Source organism: Triticum dicoccoides, chromosome 7B, assembly GCF_002162155.2.
Source record: "Triticum dicoccoides isolate Atlit2015 ecotype Zavitan chromosome 7B, WEW_v2.0, whole genome shotgun sequence".
NCBI lineage: Eukaryota > Viridiplantae > Streptophyta > Magnoliopsida > Poales > Poaceae > Triticum > Triticum dicoccoides.
The window spans coordinates 599,218,047-599,233,417 of record NC_041393.1 but is presented as its reverse complement, the minus strand read 5'-3'; positions in this window follow the sequence as shown (position 1 = coordinate 599,233,417).

The window sequence follows — 15,371 nt, the reverse complement described above, 5'->3', positions numbered from 1 at the left end:
TATAGCATGTCTGAAAACAGAATATTTTATGGGAGAGAAGTCCTTGTTGGGCCAACCCTAAAAGGCAGGCCCAAGTTGGCCTATAGGCCGAAAGGTAGCGCCTTCATCCCCCCCCCCCCACCACCCCCAAGATGGATGGAAGGGGTGGTTCCACCCCAATTCTGTTTGCCCCTTGGTCCTTTCAAACCTATATATACGTGGGGAGAGATCCCCCTTGTGGCACACCAAATTGTAAGGGGATCTCCTCCACATAGCTACGCTCTAATACCAATCAAATTTGTCTAAAACTTTAGACTTCCAATCAGACGAGCACTAATCCTGCTCTGTTTGGTCTAACAAGATTAGACTCCTAATTAGATGGAAACGTTTCTAGGCTTTACCTCTCTAATTTCCTCGGAGCTCTTCTTTCTGGGCGTCAGAGTGTTGGCGGATTACTACTATGGAACATGATACCTTGGAGGGGTTGTCTACTTCAACACTAGATTAGTGGTTCGTCCTGAAAAAATTATCACGGCTGGGAGGTATAAGCTAACTGCGGGAGTTTTCACGCTACACCAACTTATTTTGCTTCTGCTGCTCGATTAGGTGGTGCATTTGATCGCTACTCCTCATCAGCATAGTATTTCTAGGTGTGATCGTGTAGCATACATTTTTGTTGTGTAACACGTTCCGTACAGTGGCATTATGAGCAAATATATGAGTACATGCAGGTATGATTAGTGCATATGGTGAATTGCGGTGTTATGCAGAGTGATTAGAGAGCTCTAATTACTGGACGCTCATGTTGTGACTCTTCTAATTGTGAAGTTTTGATCTCGACGGTACGTAGGAATGCTGTTACAAAGATTTGGCTTTCTGAAGTTCTTTTATGAAAATTCAAACAAAAAAGATCTTTTATGCTGCTCCTGAGTATGTTGATCGTCGATTGAAGTTAAGCTTCAGGTTCTTTGAGTTCAACCATAGTTAAAAAAAAATTGCGATGAGGGGGGCTTGTAGAGTTTAATCTACATGGGGTCATGTGTATCGCAGTTTAGTATGAGACTTGATATTTTTAATTAAGTCTTGTGTTTCATACTCCCCACATGTTAAAACAACAATGTGAAGTGTAATGCTTAATGGTTTCATAGAAGAATTTTTTTGCCAACATATCCGATATTCTTTTGGCGGTAATTAATTAAAAAATCAGATATTTCCTTGCCGGCTAAGAAAAAGAAACATATCTGTCACTGCACTAATGACGTAGAGGAATTTGTAGTTGGTATATACCTACCGGTTGCTCCACTGAACCAAATTAATTAGCGACAGGAAACGATGGGTTGGCGAAACATCGTCAAAGCATCACTGTGTGCCTAGCTACTACTCCCTCCGTTCCTAAATATAAGTCTTTCTAGAGATTCCACTAGGTGGACTACATACGGAGACAAATGAATGAATCTATTCTTAATATGCATCTATATACATCCGTATGTGGTTTATAGTGAAATCTTTACAAAGACTTACATTTAGGAACGGAGGAAGTAGCTAGCTAGTGCATGACTATTTACATATATGGATCATTCTAGAGTGGAAGCTCGAGACGGAGACAGGTTTTGAATCAACAAAATTGAAAACAACACGGAAAGATACAGATGGTCTGGGAAACAGCCTCTCTCTCTCACACACACAGATAGTAGCGCCGAAGAAACTACATGCACTGAATGAGTTAGCTGCGCGGTGCTATGTACAGTCGCGATCGTACAGAAGAGCGTGTCGGTCAAAATCATGACGCGTAGGCTGCGAAGAAGGCATACGGCCTGTCGACATGGTTTGTGGCCTACGTCGATGTAGCTGAGTTTGCTTTCAGCAACTTGCTTCTATTGCGAAACGATCTAGCCGGGGTTTTTCAAACACTGACGCAGACGCTCTGCGAGTTGAACACGAGGGACGTTGATAGGAAAGATACGTGCCTGCAAAATAGAATCTACATTGCTCTCGACATTTGCTTGCAATTGAAGTCAGTGACGTCGAAAGCTCGGATGTGTACATGTATATGGTATTTGTGTACACGTATACACTTATAAACAGTTGGGCTTTATTTGTTCCAACTTTTTTCTGTATCGGATGTAAAAGGACATGTGTCAGTGCGTTTGTTCACTAATCTCAGTTTGCATGTAGTAATCCATATTCAAGTATCCAAAACATCTTAGATTCGTGAACGAAGGGAGTAGCATGCTGTAAAATTATTGCCAATAGTTTCTTGTTTACAAATATTTACCTAATATTGTCATTTTGTATCACATAAGTCTATTGATTGAGTACCGACGTTCAAAACTTTGTAAACAATATATTTCTTATATTTCCACATACTGGAACCTCGTACATTTCACAGATCTTCGCCGAGACTATTTTTATAATTCCTTTCGAGCACAGAAGAAAGAGCAAACTTCTACGCGCTAGCTCATAGATCTTCATTCTTTGACTCACGATATACTAAGGCACGGATATAGTGAGCTTCCCCATTCCTCTTATTCCTAGGAGTCCGAGCACATACACAAATTATTCATCATGGTATTTGATAACATCAGGGTGGCATGTAGGATCAAGAAGATCATAAAACCATAGGTGTTGAACCCCCGCCACATGCAAGGCGATATTGTTGAATGATACATGTGTGGAATGAGTGGGAATAAGGAAAGGGGCTCCTTTTAAGGATATGGGGTGCAAGTGGATCTTAAAGGCAGGGGCAAATATCTGTGTCAATGGGTACCAAAACAATGATGGGGTTGGAGAGAGATGTGTCATAGCCTGAGGCCACGACGTCGTCGAACAAAAGGTCGATGATATAAATACACCTTGTGGAGAGATGCCACCGAGGGACCCTTGCTGTTTGTGGAGAGCAGCCACCGAAAAGTAGAGGATTCAGAGTAGAACGGAAGGGCAGAGGAACAAGACAGGTTCGGTTCCGTTCTGTTCGATGTCTCACTTGGCAGAAGATGCTTTCATTTGTAGCTAGCCGAGCCAAGACACCAGCCCTGTCCCACAGGCCATCAGCCCATATCTATCACACCCAATACACTCCCATGGACGAGTATGACAAGGTGTGGTAAACTGAAAGTCTGAAACGTAAAAGAAACCAAATTTCCACTTCCTGATAAGGATACTAACCGGAGATGGTAGATGGGTCGGCTATGAACATTTGGGTGCTTCACAGCTCGTGGAGGGTGCAAGAAGAGAGGCCGGGTCACGTACTCATATGAAATTGCCTAACTATCTTTACATGTCGGATGCATGTACAACAGACACAGACAAATGTAAATTCCACATAGCACAACCAACTTGAACGAGAGCTGGTCGTGGCCAATCGAGGCCCTAATTAAAGGAGGGCTACCAACCCTACGTATGAAGAAAATTGAGCAGATTATAGGGAGACCGGTTTGAGTTGTGTTGTGTTTTTAGTTATGAAAAGTAGACAGAAAACTAGAGCCTCTGGATATACTAGTTGCGACTAATTTATGTTTGGCTGATTAATCTTTTTGGTGGTTGTCCGAATCATTCCTTGCTGCCGAGGCTAGAGTAATGATGTTTTCCTTCTTAAAGAAAAGGTTAAGCTTAATGATTTAAGTCGATCTTATTAAGTCCATAATGGTTGAACTTGATTATTTATTTTCAGCAATAAAATAAAAGGCGGTACATATGTGTGAAAAGCTCTACCAGATTTTATAAGCATCCATTTCCGTGATGATAGTCAATGACCAAACTTTGATCCAGCATGAGTAGAATAGTGCGGTGGTTGATACTGCATTTTAATTTAAGATCTTCATTCGTAGATTTTTTTTTCGAAAAGAAGGACGACCCCTGGCCTTTGCCTGCATCAGAGCGATGCATGCAACCATTTTATTACTTATTCATCAAGACTTCACAAAGCAATACATCAATAAATCCACACCCATCATCTTGGCAACATCTGTCATTACTCCCATCAACTTGATGAAGGGGTGTGTATTATCGGGGCCGCCTGCCTAAACCTCACACCAAAGCCCAACATCTAAAACCGGAGACCTCAACCAAGCCGGAATCGTAGGGTCCGGGGCACACACCGGTCCAGCGCACTCTTAGCGGGTACACGCTGTAGAGGCCACCGCCACCGTCTTCCACCGATCCATCGACCTTGCCAGGCCTACCATCTACAGAGGTCTAGAGATTCTCGACGGCGATGCCTTCAAGAAGGGGAAGGCACAGACGAGCGCCGTCATTGCCGGCCTTGGCAACTAGCCGAGAGCAAGGTTTTCACCTGGATCTGCTCGATGAACCTCCATCTAGCATCGTGTGCATAGGCTGCCACCGATCTCTTCCACCATGCAGCACGCAGGCCACGCCGGCTAGATCAGATCAGACTAGAGGCAAGACCATGCATGCCACCGGCCTGTCCACAAGGCCCTCCACACCGCCATCGCCGATCTGAGGTCAAATGGCCTGAGCGGGGGCAATGCGGGGGTCGCAATTCTCTTTACCTATTGTTACTGTTTCGTGCGTGCGAGAGCACTACATTCGTAGATACGTTATCCTTTGTGACTTCTAGATGTTGTGAAATTCACTATGCCTCCTACGCATCAAGAACGTAAGGCAACTATGCATTTAGATACATGAACATTTGGTCTACTTTTTTGATCGATGGATCATAAAAATAGGCGATCTCTCAAAGTTTTGAATGCCATGTGGCATACAAGTGAAAATATTGTGTGTTATCCTACTGAGAACGAGTGCGGAATGAGAGTAGAGAAGAATTAAACACATATTAAAGACATGTAAACCATGACCTAACATAGCATGAAATCTAGGATTCAAATGTTGTGGAGTGGAGGAGGGGGTGTAGAAAGAGGAGATTTGTAATTAAAAACTTAAAACACGATGCATTTTTGAATTTATCATATCTTGATGTAGCACAACGTCCAGACCACATGTCTAAATTCACGGTAGATGTTATTAATTGGGGTTGCTCCCTATTGATGGCCCTTCGTTGGGTATTCTTGATGGATGGGCATTGGGCACTGAACATTGGCTAGAACATGTAGATGTATGCAGCCGCGTGGTCTCGGCTACGATGCGAGCCATACCTGGAGTACTACTCGGGAGGTTGAAATGTAAAAAAGGAAATAAGAAAGAAGAATTGAGATCATTGGATGGAGAGACCCAGATCCACCGTTCAAGACCAGAGACTGACGGAATGACTATCGGAATATGGACTTTTTCGACACTTTAATAGAGAGGTTTGTAACAAGGTATACTCAGAATGCACTAGGAGATGATCATGAAAGTCGCGAGGATCACTAAAAGTGTGCTACAACAGGCATTTGGCACTAGAAAATGTATACATGCCTTGATGCGGTTACTAGGAATTGATCATTATAGCGGGATCTTTCGTTTTGTTTTTGGGCTGTGGGCATCCGTAATTTCCTTAGGACATTTCGTTATTGCAGAGAATGAGTGTAATTGGTATATGCACGAATTAATATATTCCCTTTGTTGAAAAAAAGAAAGAAAATGCATACATCATACATATGATACTCTCTCCTTTCCAGTTTATAGGGCTTATTTCAACTTTTTTGTTTTTTAATTTAAAGGGCTCGTCTCCATCTCATTTTTAGTTTTTGAGGCGCATTAAATCTTTGCATGCAAGAATTTAAAAGGAACACACCAATGCATGTAATGTTCTACTCATCTAGTGGCCAAGCATACATGTACATTAGTTAATCAAAATTAATGCATGAGTTTGATTTGAGTAGTTTTGTAAAGTACGAGATACATTCCTCCACTCAGAAAATGCCTTGGTTGATGAGATCTCAGATTTGAGCCCTATAAACCGGAAATGAGGGAGTATGATTTGATGGCCTGCAATACAGGTTCAGCTGTTAGTCCTCTTAATTAGATTTGCGTCCCTTGTGATTTAATTTCAATTTGTGAGTACTTCTAATTCAATTAACATAATTAGTACTCCCCAGTGACATAAAAATGTGTGGGCTTTCATCGCCATATTGACAAGCAAGTAGGACATGGAGCCTTTTAAAGTTCATGGTTGGTACGAGTTTGACCCGGAAACAATGATAACTTATGGGGACTGTTTAACAATATGTTGTTGTCACTCAAGCATGTCAAAAAAAATTTCCCAAACACAATTTCCACATACCTCCTACTCTAACAATATGTTCTTGTCGTCTCAACATGTGAGAAAACTTGCGTCTGCTTTTAGGAATACTTGCTTAATCACAACTGATAACCTACTACCTTATGATTTCCTTTTTGTTATGAACTTTGCAATGTTGGAAGTAGCGATTATATATAGATCAACACAAAGACAAGGACGTGAGCCACAAGTGAAACACACCAACTAAACCACCATCGTACAACTTCGACAAACGATGATGTCATTTAATCCGGTGAATTTGCAACAAACAAAATGGCTCTAGGTTATGAGGTGGACAAAGTGTTGATTTTTGTGACATGACCCTTTTCGACATGACGAAGTACATATTTCTCTCTCTCTCCAAATGACGTTGAGAGTAAATTAGAACTACAATCCACAGCGAAATGTTTTTGCCCACTTTAACATGGTCACCTCAGAATAGTCGGGCCTATTACCATTGGCAAAAGTGATCCCTATAGACCTTTTCAAAAAGTAACATTATTTTCTTTGTAGTGATTGCCTAGTTATAGGGGCTAATGTCTGCAATCAGTGTAATCCATATAAGGTAAGTGTATAAACTATCGTATAGTTCATCATGTCATGTCGACGGTGTCGACGACTACGTCCTTCCCCCAAATGGTGTATGCACATGAGAGCCATCGACTGCTCTAATCAGATACACAAGAACTACATGTTGTCGTTCACCCACTTGGCCACTTATGCCTTCTGATGCAATATAGTTCTCTTGACATTGTAGTGTGGCTACATTGAAGACTGGTGACCCCTATCAAATTTCATGTAGGACACAAACGCAATTTCTCGGTACCTCCTGCTCCAAGTATTATCATCATCTCAACTTGTCAAAACCTGCACAAATTTTCATGTTTTTCCTCCATGTTCTTGCATAACTGGTAAAACGCTACTTTTGTACTCAACCATAAGTGTAGACTATTTATCAATCGAGAAATGATATCGTGGGTGCATAAGTGCTATGCACAAGTGCCTCACCAACTAAACAACATGGAACAAATGTAATAAATGAGCATGGGGAAAATAGCACCAATGCACTTACATATGAGGTTTAATGGATGAATTTCGAACGACATGGCCTTATCTCTTTTCTTTCCAAACGACACCACATCTTGATTTCATTATAATTCCCATAACAACCAACTAACAAATGATTTATATTATAAGGTTGTGTGCAGAACTGACACAAAAGGACACCCACCCATGGTCTTTGATCATACTAGGTGACCTGTTGTGCCATTGGCGCAAAGACCAACTTTGGCCAGGAAATGCAACCAAAAGGCCAGATAACCGTCTAAAAGGAAAAAAAATCAGAATTATCTGCGTAATACGATACCAATGAGTGTGCTCATGTTGTTTCATTTTAGAACAATCCTTTGCTAGGGTAATATGATAAGGGTCATCGCATGACTGCATGCCAGGCAACACCAAAATGGACGAACCGAGAAACAGGGCACTGACCCGAACAATCCGAGAACCAGCCTCCCCAAGCCTACCTAACCTGCCACCGATATCACAACAAAAGTGGTCAAAACCTGAATCCGAAACGCAACATTCACCCACCAACGTGGTAACAGAGAGGGAGAGGTGCCCGGCATAACCCAGCTTGGTGCACGCCAACAACCCAATAAGCCCTGGAGCTAGCCACTCGCCAAGAAGCCAGGTGAGCTATCCGAATGATTTTTTTTCTCAAAATCATTCGTAAAACGGTAACACCAAGCTGCGACTAATTTATGTTTTCCTGATTTATTTGTACCGTGGTTATCCAGATCATTCCTTGCTGCAAAGGAGAGTAGTAATGATGCTTTCCTTTCTAAAGAAAAGGTTAACCTTAATTTATGTTTGATGATTTAATTCTCTCTTATTAGCTACAAAATAGTTGAACATAATTATTTTCTAGTAGAATGCTCGTGCGTTGCCACGGGCTTCTAAAATATTTTGCTGAGGTTACATAAAGATAATGCATGTTGAATTTCACAGGTAGAGACAATTTAACATGTTTACAATTGCATAATAAATGAAGTTCACTTCACTTGTAATGTAAACCGATAACAAAATGGCAAATTGACAATGCATACATATAAAGTGATGATCCAACTAAAAGTTTATTACAAATTATTAAGATACACTTGATGCGCTTAAGAAATTCTCATAGAATATCAAGAAAGTTGTCTTTAGTTTCATTCGCACCATGTTTGAGCAATTATAATAAAACCAGCTTTCTCAACTCATACCCATTCCGAAAAAGCAAGATATGTAGTTAGCACGAATACTTCACGTGGAAGGTCTAAAAACGTGTGTAACGGACAATACTCACCACAAACCGGGGTCACCAAGTCTTTACCGTTTGATGAGAACATAAAATAAAAAACAAAATAGCCAGATAAACCCATGCAATGTCCTAAATTGTTATAATAAATATCGTGATAAAAAAATAGAATGACCGTGCGTTGCCATAACCCATTTAAATTTTGATCATTGTTATAAACAAATGCCCGTGCATTTCCATAGCCCGTTTAAATTTTGATGATTGTTATAAACATAATGCATATCAAATTTCACAAAATTTATAGCCTACAACACAATGCATTTATGACCTATAACTGTATATGTAGAATATCTCTATGTTATTAGATAGTTTACTTGTTGATCTACTCCGCGTTCTAAAAATAAAGTGTTAGGCCAAGTGAAATTTCTCTCCAATTGTGAAAAAAGGGTGAAATCCTCTCACGGCATGACAGCCGCTACTTTTCTCAAAGGAAAAAAAACCGACTACTTTTGTCACTCTCTCACTACACAGGCAAACAACACAAGCCATGTGCCTCCCCGCAGCCTGCTCACACTCACATCTCACCTTCCTACGGCCTCCCTTCACCTTCATGTCGTCATCCGCCCCCTCTCCCCTCCATCGGCCGCGCCGCCTGCTGCTCCCGCGCAAGACAAGAAGTCACCTGCCTCCTCTCCCCTCCATGGCTCTACGCCGCACGCCACCACGCCCTCGCGCCGCGCAGTGGTCATCGATCTCCCCAGCCTCCAGCTACCCACCGTCTGCCCTTCCCTCGGTGATCACCGCTCTCTCTCCCTCTACAGGCAATAGTGCTCCCCTCCGTCAGCGGTGCCCCCTGCTGCTCCTCTCGCTCGGCAGAGCCCCTGCCTCTCCCCTCCCTCAGCGGTGCCCCCTACCGCTCCCATTCCGTGGCCGCTCTTGCCACTGATCCCTTCCCTTCGGAGGCATTTTCTTCTGCTTCCCTCTCTCAGAAGTTCATGTTGCAGCTCCCCTCTCTCACACCTCTCCGATCTGGCCTCTCTGGCCGCCGGATCCAGCCGAAAGTGGCAAAAGAGCTCGTCGGTCGGGTTTGACCGCCCATGCCATTCGCGTTAGGATGTGGGTGGGGCAACCTCTGGTAGAGCCAAGGAAGGAGACGTGTAATCTTTGATTTCAGATCTATTGGAACTCAGACGGGCTTAAATTGTGAAGCTAATGGAATAGAATCAAAACCGGCCCTGTTAAGATTGGTACACAATTATGATTTCTAGGACTAAGGTAGTCATCACCTTATCTGTCTAACTTCCTCGGATGCTTTTGTTTGAGAGTGGAACCTAGGTTCGGATTCAATATATTATTGACTTCATGTACAACTTAACCATATCATATGAAAATAATTAGACGTTTTCACTATGCAATATGTGCTTTTATTCAGAATGGTCCATCTTTAACACTTTTGATGATCTTTAGATCTTTGAGTGTCATGAGCAGAGGTGACTATAAGTCCATAACAATGGAATTGATAAATAAAAAGCTGAAATAGTTGTTCTCTTCTTAAACACCATTTGAATAGTGTTCTCCTCCGACTCACTTCTGACAAAGTCAGTAGTGTGTTCTGTTTAACCAGTAACTTATTTATAGCATGCTCCAGCTATGGAAATGAGACCTACCTAATTACACAAGGATTGTTGATTGAATTATTAAATTGTGCTCATTTAATTTTTATTAGGTGGGATCAGGATATCTTGATTACTTGATAACTTGAAAGCAAATATGATAAGCGGCACAACTATGACCAAAGTTACTGGGAGGATATCTTTCAGCATGGGTGATGTGAGAAAAGACCTTCTATATGTAATAACCAGAACTTACTTGCTAGGCTACCACAGGTGGGACTTTCACTTTGCTGTTCAGCTTCGTGTGTTGGTCCTTGCGTACCCACACACAAACCACAACTGAGTGGTACCACATATGACTTTATGAGGCACATGTACTATTTTCTTGCTTTCCCTTTTTTGAACCTATCTATTTGTAATGCATTTCTGATTTGTTATATGCATGTTTCCCTAGTAGCTCCAACTACCAGTACCTATTTTCATGATTTCTCTTGACTTGACTACAATGAAAGGTTGGCCACCTACATTATGCTTGCTTCACCCATCATCTCTATTATTGGGCCATAACTCAAGCATGTCAAAAAAAATTTCCCAAACACAATTTCCACATACCTCCTACTCTAACAATATGTTCTTGTCGTCTCAACATGCGAGAAAACTTGCGTCTGCTTTTAGGAATACTTGCTTAATCACAACTGATAACCTACTACCTTATGATTTCCTTTTTGTTATGAACTTTGCAATGTTGGAAGTAGCGATTATATATAGATCAACACAAAGACAAGGACGTGAGCCACAAGTGAAACACACCAACTAAACCACCATCGTACAACTTCGACAAACGATGATGTCATTTAATCCGGTGAATTTGCAACAAACAAAATGGCTCTAGGTTATGAGGTGGACAAAGTGTTGATTTTTGTGACATGACCCTTTTCGACATGACGAAGTACATATTTCTCTCTCTCTCCAAATGACGTTGAGAGTAAATTAGAACTACAATCCACAGCGAAATGTTTTTGCCCACTTTAACATGGTCACCTCAGAATAGTCGGGCCTATTACCATTGGCAAAAGTGATCCCTATAGACCTTTTCAAAAAGTAACATTATTTTCTTTGTAGTGATTGCCTAGTTATAGGGGCTAATGTCTGCAATCAGTGTAATCCATATAAGGTAAGTGTATAAACTATCGTATAGTTCATCATGTCATGTCGACGGTGTCGACGACTACGTCCTTCCCCCAAATGGTGTATGCACATGAGAGCCATCGACTGCTCTAATCAGATACACAAGAACTACATGTTGTCGTTCACCCACTTGGCCACTTATGCCTTCTGATGCAATATAGTTCTCTTGACATTGTAGTGTGGCTACATTGAAGACTGGTGACTCCTATCAAATTTCATGTAGGACACAAACGCAATTTCTCGGTACCTCCTGCTCCAAGTATTATCATCATCTCAACTTGTCAAAACCTGCACAAATTTTCATGTTTTTCCTCCATGTTCTTGCATAACTGGTAAAACGCTACTTTTGTACTCAACCATAAGTGTAGACTATTTATCAATCGAGAAATGATATCGTGGGTGCATAAGTGCTATGCACAAGTGCCTCACCAACTAAACAACATGGAACAAATGTAATAAATGAGCGTGGGGAAAATAGCACCAATGCACTTACATATGAGGTTTAATGGATGAATTTCGAACGACATGGCCTTATCTCTTTTCTTTCCAAACGACACCACATCTTGATTTCATTATAATTCCCATAACAACCAACTAACAAATGATTTATATTATAAGGTTGTGTGCAGAACTGACACAAAAGGACACCCACCCATGGTCTTTGATCATACTAGGTGACCTGTTGTGCCATTGGCGCAAAGACCAACTTTGGCCAGGAAATGCAACCAAAAGGCCAGATAACCGTCTAAAAGGAAAAAAAATCAGAATTATCTGCGTAATACGATACCAATGAGTGTGCTCATGTTGTTTCATTTTAGAACAATCCTTTGCTAGGGTAATATGATAAGGGTCATCGCATGACTGCATGCCAGGCAACACCAAAATGGACGAACCGAGAAACAGGGCACTGACCCGAACAATCCGAGAACCAGCCTCCCCAAGCCTACCTAACCTGCCACCGATATCACAACAAAAGTGGTCAAAACCTGAATCCGAAACGCAACATTCACCCACCAACGTGGTAACAGAGAGGGAGAGGTGCCCGGCATAACCCAGCTTGGTGCACGCCAACAACCCAATAAGCCCTGGAGCTAGCCACTCGCCAAGAAGCCAGGTGAGCTATCCGAATGATTTTTTTTCTCAAAATCATTCGTAAAACGGTAACACCAAGCTGCGACTAATTTATGTTTTCCTGATTTATTTGTACCGTGGTTATCCAGATCATTCCTTGCTGCAAAGGAGAGTAGTAATGATGCTTTCCTTTCTAAAGAAAAGGTTAACCTTAATTTATGTTTGATGATTTAATTCTCTCTTATTAGCTACAAAATAGTTGAACATAATTATTTTCTAGTAGAATGCTCGTGCGTTGCCACGGGCTTCTAAAATATTTTGCTGAGGTTACATAAAGATAATGCATGTTGAATTTCACAGGTAGAGACAATTTAACATGTTTACAATTGCATAATAAATGAAGTTCACTTCACTTGTAATGTAAACCGATAACAAAATGGCAAATTGACAATGCATACATATAAAGTGATGATCCAACTAAAAGTTTATTACAAATTATTAAGATACACTTGATGCGCTTAAGAAATTCTCATAGAATATCAAGAAAGTTGTCTTTAGTTTCATTCGCACCATGTTTGAGCAATTATAATAAAACCAGCTTTCTCAACTCATACCCATTCCGAAAAAGCAAGATATGTAGTTAGCACGAATACTTCACGTGGAAGGTCTAAAAACGTGTGTAACGGACAATACTCACCACAAACCGGGGTCACCAAGTCTTTACCGTTTGATGAGAACATAAAATAAAAAACAAAATAGCCAGATAAACCCATGCAATGTCCTAAATTGTTATAATAAATATCGTGATAAAAAAATAGAATGACCGTGCGTTGCCATAACCCATTTAAATTTTGATCATTGTTATAAACAAATGCCCGTGCATTTCCATAGCCCGTTTAAATTTTGATGATTGTTATAAACATAATGCATATCAAATTTCACAAAATTTATAGCCTACAACACAATGCATTTATGACCTATAACTGTATATGTAGAATATCTCTATGTTATTAGATAGTTTACTTGTTGATCTACTCCGCGTTCTAAAAATAAAGTGTTAGGCCAAGTGAAATTTCTCTCCAATTGTGAAAAAAGGGTGAAATCCTCTCACGGCATGACAGCCGCTACTTTTCTCAAAGGAAAAAAAACCGACTACTTTTGTCACTCTCTCACTACACAGGCAGACAACACAAGCCATGTGCCTCCCCGCAGCCTGCTCACACTCACATCTCACCTTCCTACGGCCTCCCTTCACCTTCATGTCGTCACCCGCCCCCTCTCCCCTCCATCGGCCGCGCCGCCTGCTGCTCCCGCGCAAGACAAGAAGTCACCTGCCTCCTCTCCCCTCCATGGCTCTACGCCGCACGCCACCACGCCCTCGCGCCGCGCAGTGGTCATCGATCTCCCCAGCCTCCAGCTACCCACCGTCTGCCCTTCCCTCGGTGATCACCGCTCTCTCTCCCTCTACAGGCAATAGTGCTCCCCTCCGTCAGCGGTGCCCCCTGCTGCTCCTCTCGCTCGGCAGAGCCCCTGCCTCTCCCCTCCCTCAGCGGTGCCCCCTACCGCTCCCATTCCGTGGCCGCTCTTGCCACTGATCCCTTCCCTTCGGAGGCATTTTCTTCTGCTTCCCTCTCTCAGAAGTTCATGTTGCAGCTCCCCTCTCTCACACCTCTCCGATCTGGCCTCTCTGGCCGCCGGATCCAGCCGAAAGTGGCAAAAGAGCTCGTCGGTCGGGTTTGACCGCCCATGCCATTCGCGTTAGGATGTGGGTGGGGCAACCTCTGGTAGAGCCAAGGAAGGAGACGTGTAATCTTTGATTTCAGATCTATTGGAACTCAGACGGGCTTAAATTGTGAAGCTAATGGAATAGAATCAAAACCGGCCCTGTTAAGATTGGTACACAATTAGGATTTCTAGGACTAAGGTAGTCATCACCTTATCTGTCTAACTTCCTCGGATGCTTTTGTTTGAGAGTGGAACCTAGGTTCGGATTCAATATATTATTGACTTCATGTACAACTTAACCATATCATATGAAAATAATTAGTCCTTTTCACTATGCAATATGTGCTTTTATTCAGAATGGTCCATCTTTAACACTTTTGATGATCTTTAGATCTTTGAGTGTCATGAGCAGAGGTGACTATAAGTCCATAACAATGGAATTGATAAATAAAAAGCTGAAATAGTTGTTCTCTTCTTAAACACCATTTGAATAGTGTTCTCCTCCGACTCACTTCTGACAAAGTCAGTAGTGTGTTCTGTTTAACCAGTAACTTATTTATAGCATGCTCCAGCTATGGAAATGAGACCTACCTAATTACACAAGGATTGTTGATTGAATTATTAAATTGTGCTCATTTAATTTTTATTAGGTGGGCTCAGGATATCTTGATTACTTGATAACTTGAAAGCGAATATGATAAGCGGCACAACTATGACCAAAGTTACTGGGAGGATATCTTTCAGCATGGGTGATGTGAGAAAAGACCTTCTATATGTAATAACCAGAACTTACTTGCTAGGCTACCACAGGTGGGACTTTCACTTTGCTGTTCAGCTTCGTGTGTTGGTCCTTGCGTACCCACACACAAACCACAACTGAGTGGTACCACATATGACTTTATGAGGCACATGTACTATTTTCTTGCTTTCCCTTTTTTGAACCTATCTATTTGTAATGCATTTCTGATTTGTTATATGCATGTTTCCCTAGTAGCTCCAACTACCAGTACCTCTTTTCATGATTTCTCTTGACTTGACTACAATGAAAGGTTGGCCACCTACATTATGCTTGCTTCACCCATCATCTCTATTATTGGGCCGTAACTCAATTTCTAATCACTGACTGACTCATTAAAAGAGGTGGGTCGAAACATTGTTTACTGGATGTTGAAAGACTACAATTTATTTACTTGAGCTGGAGGTTGATATTTTGATCTTGTTTGCATTGTAGGATTTAGATGAACTGTACGTGATCAAGAGTCAATATGAAAACAACCTTTCTCTATTTGCTGAAGTATGTAAATCCTGGCTTGTA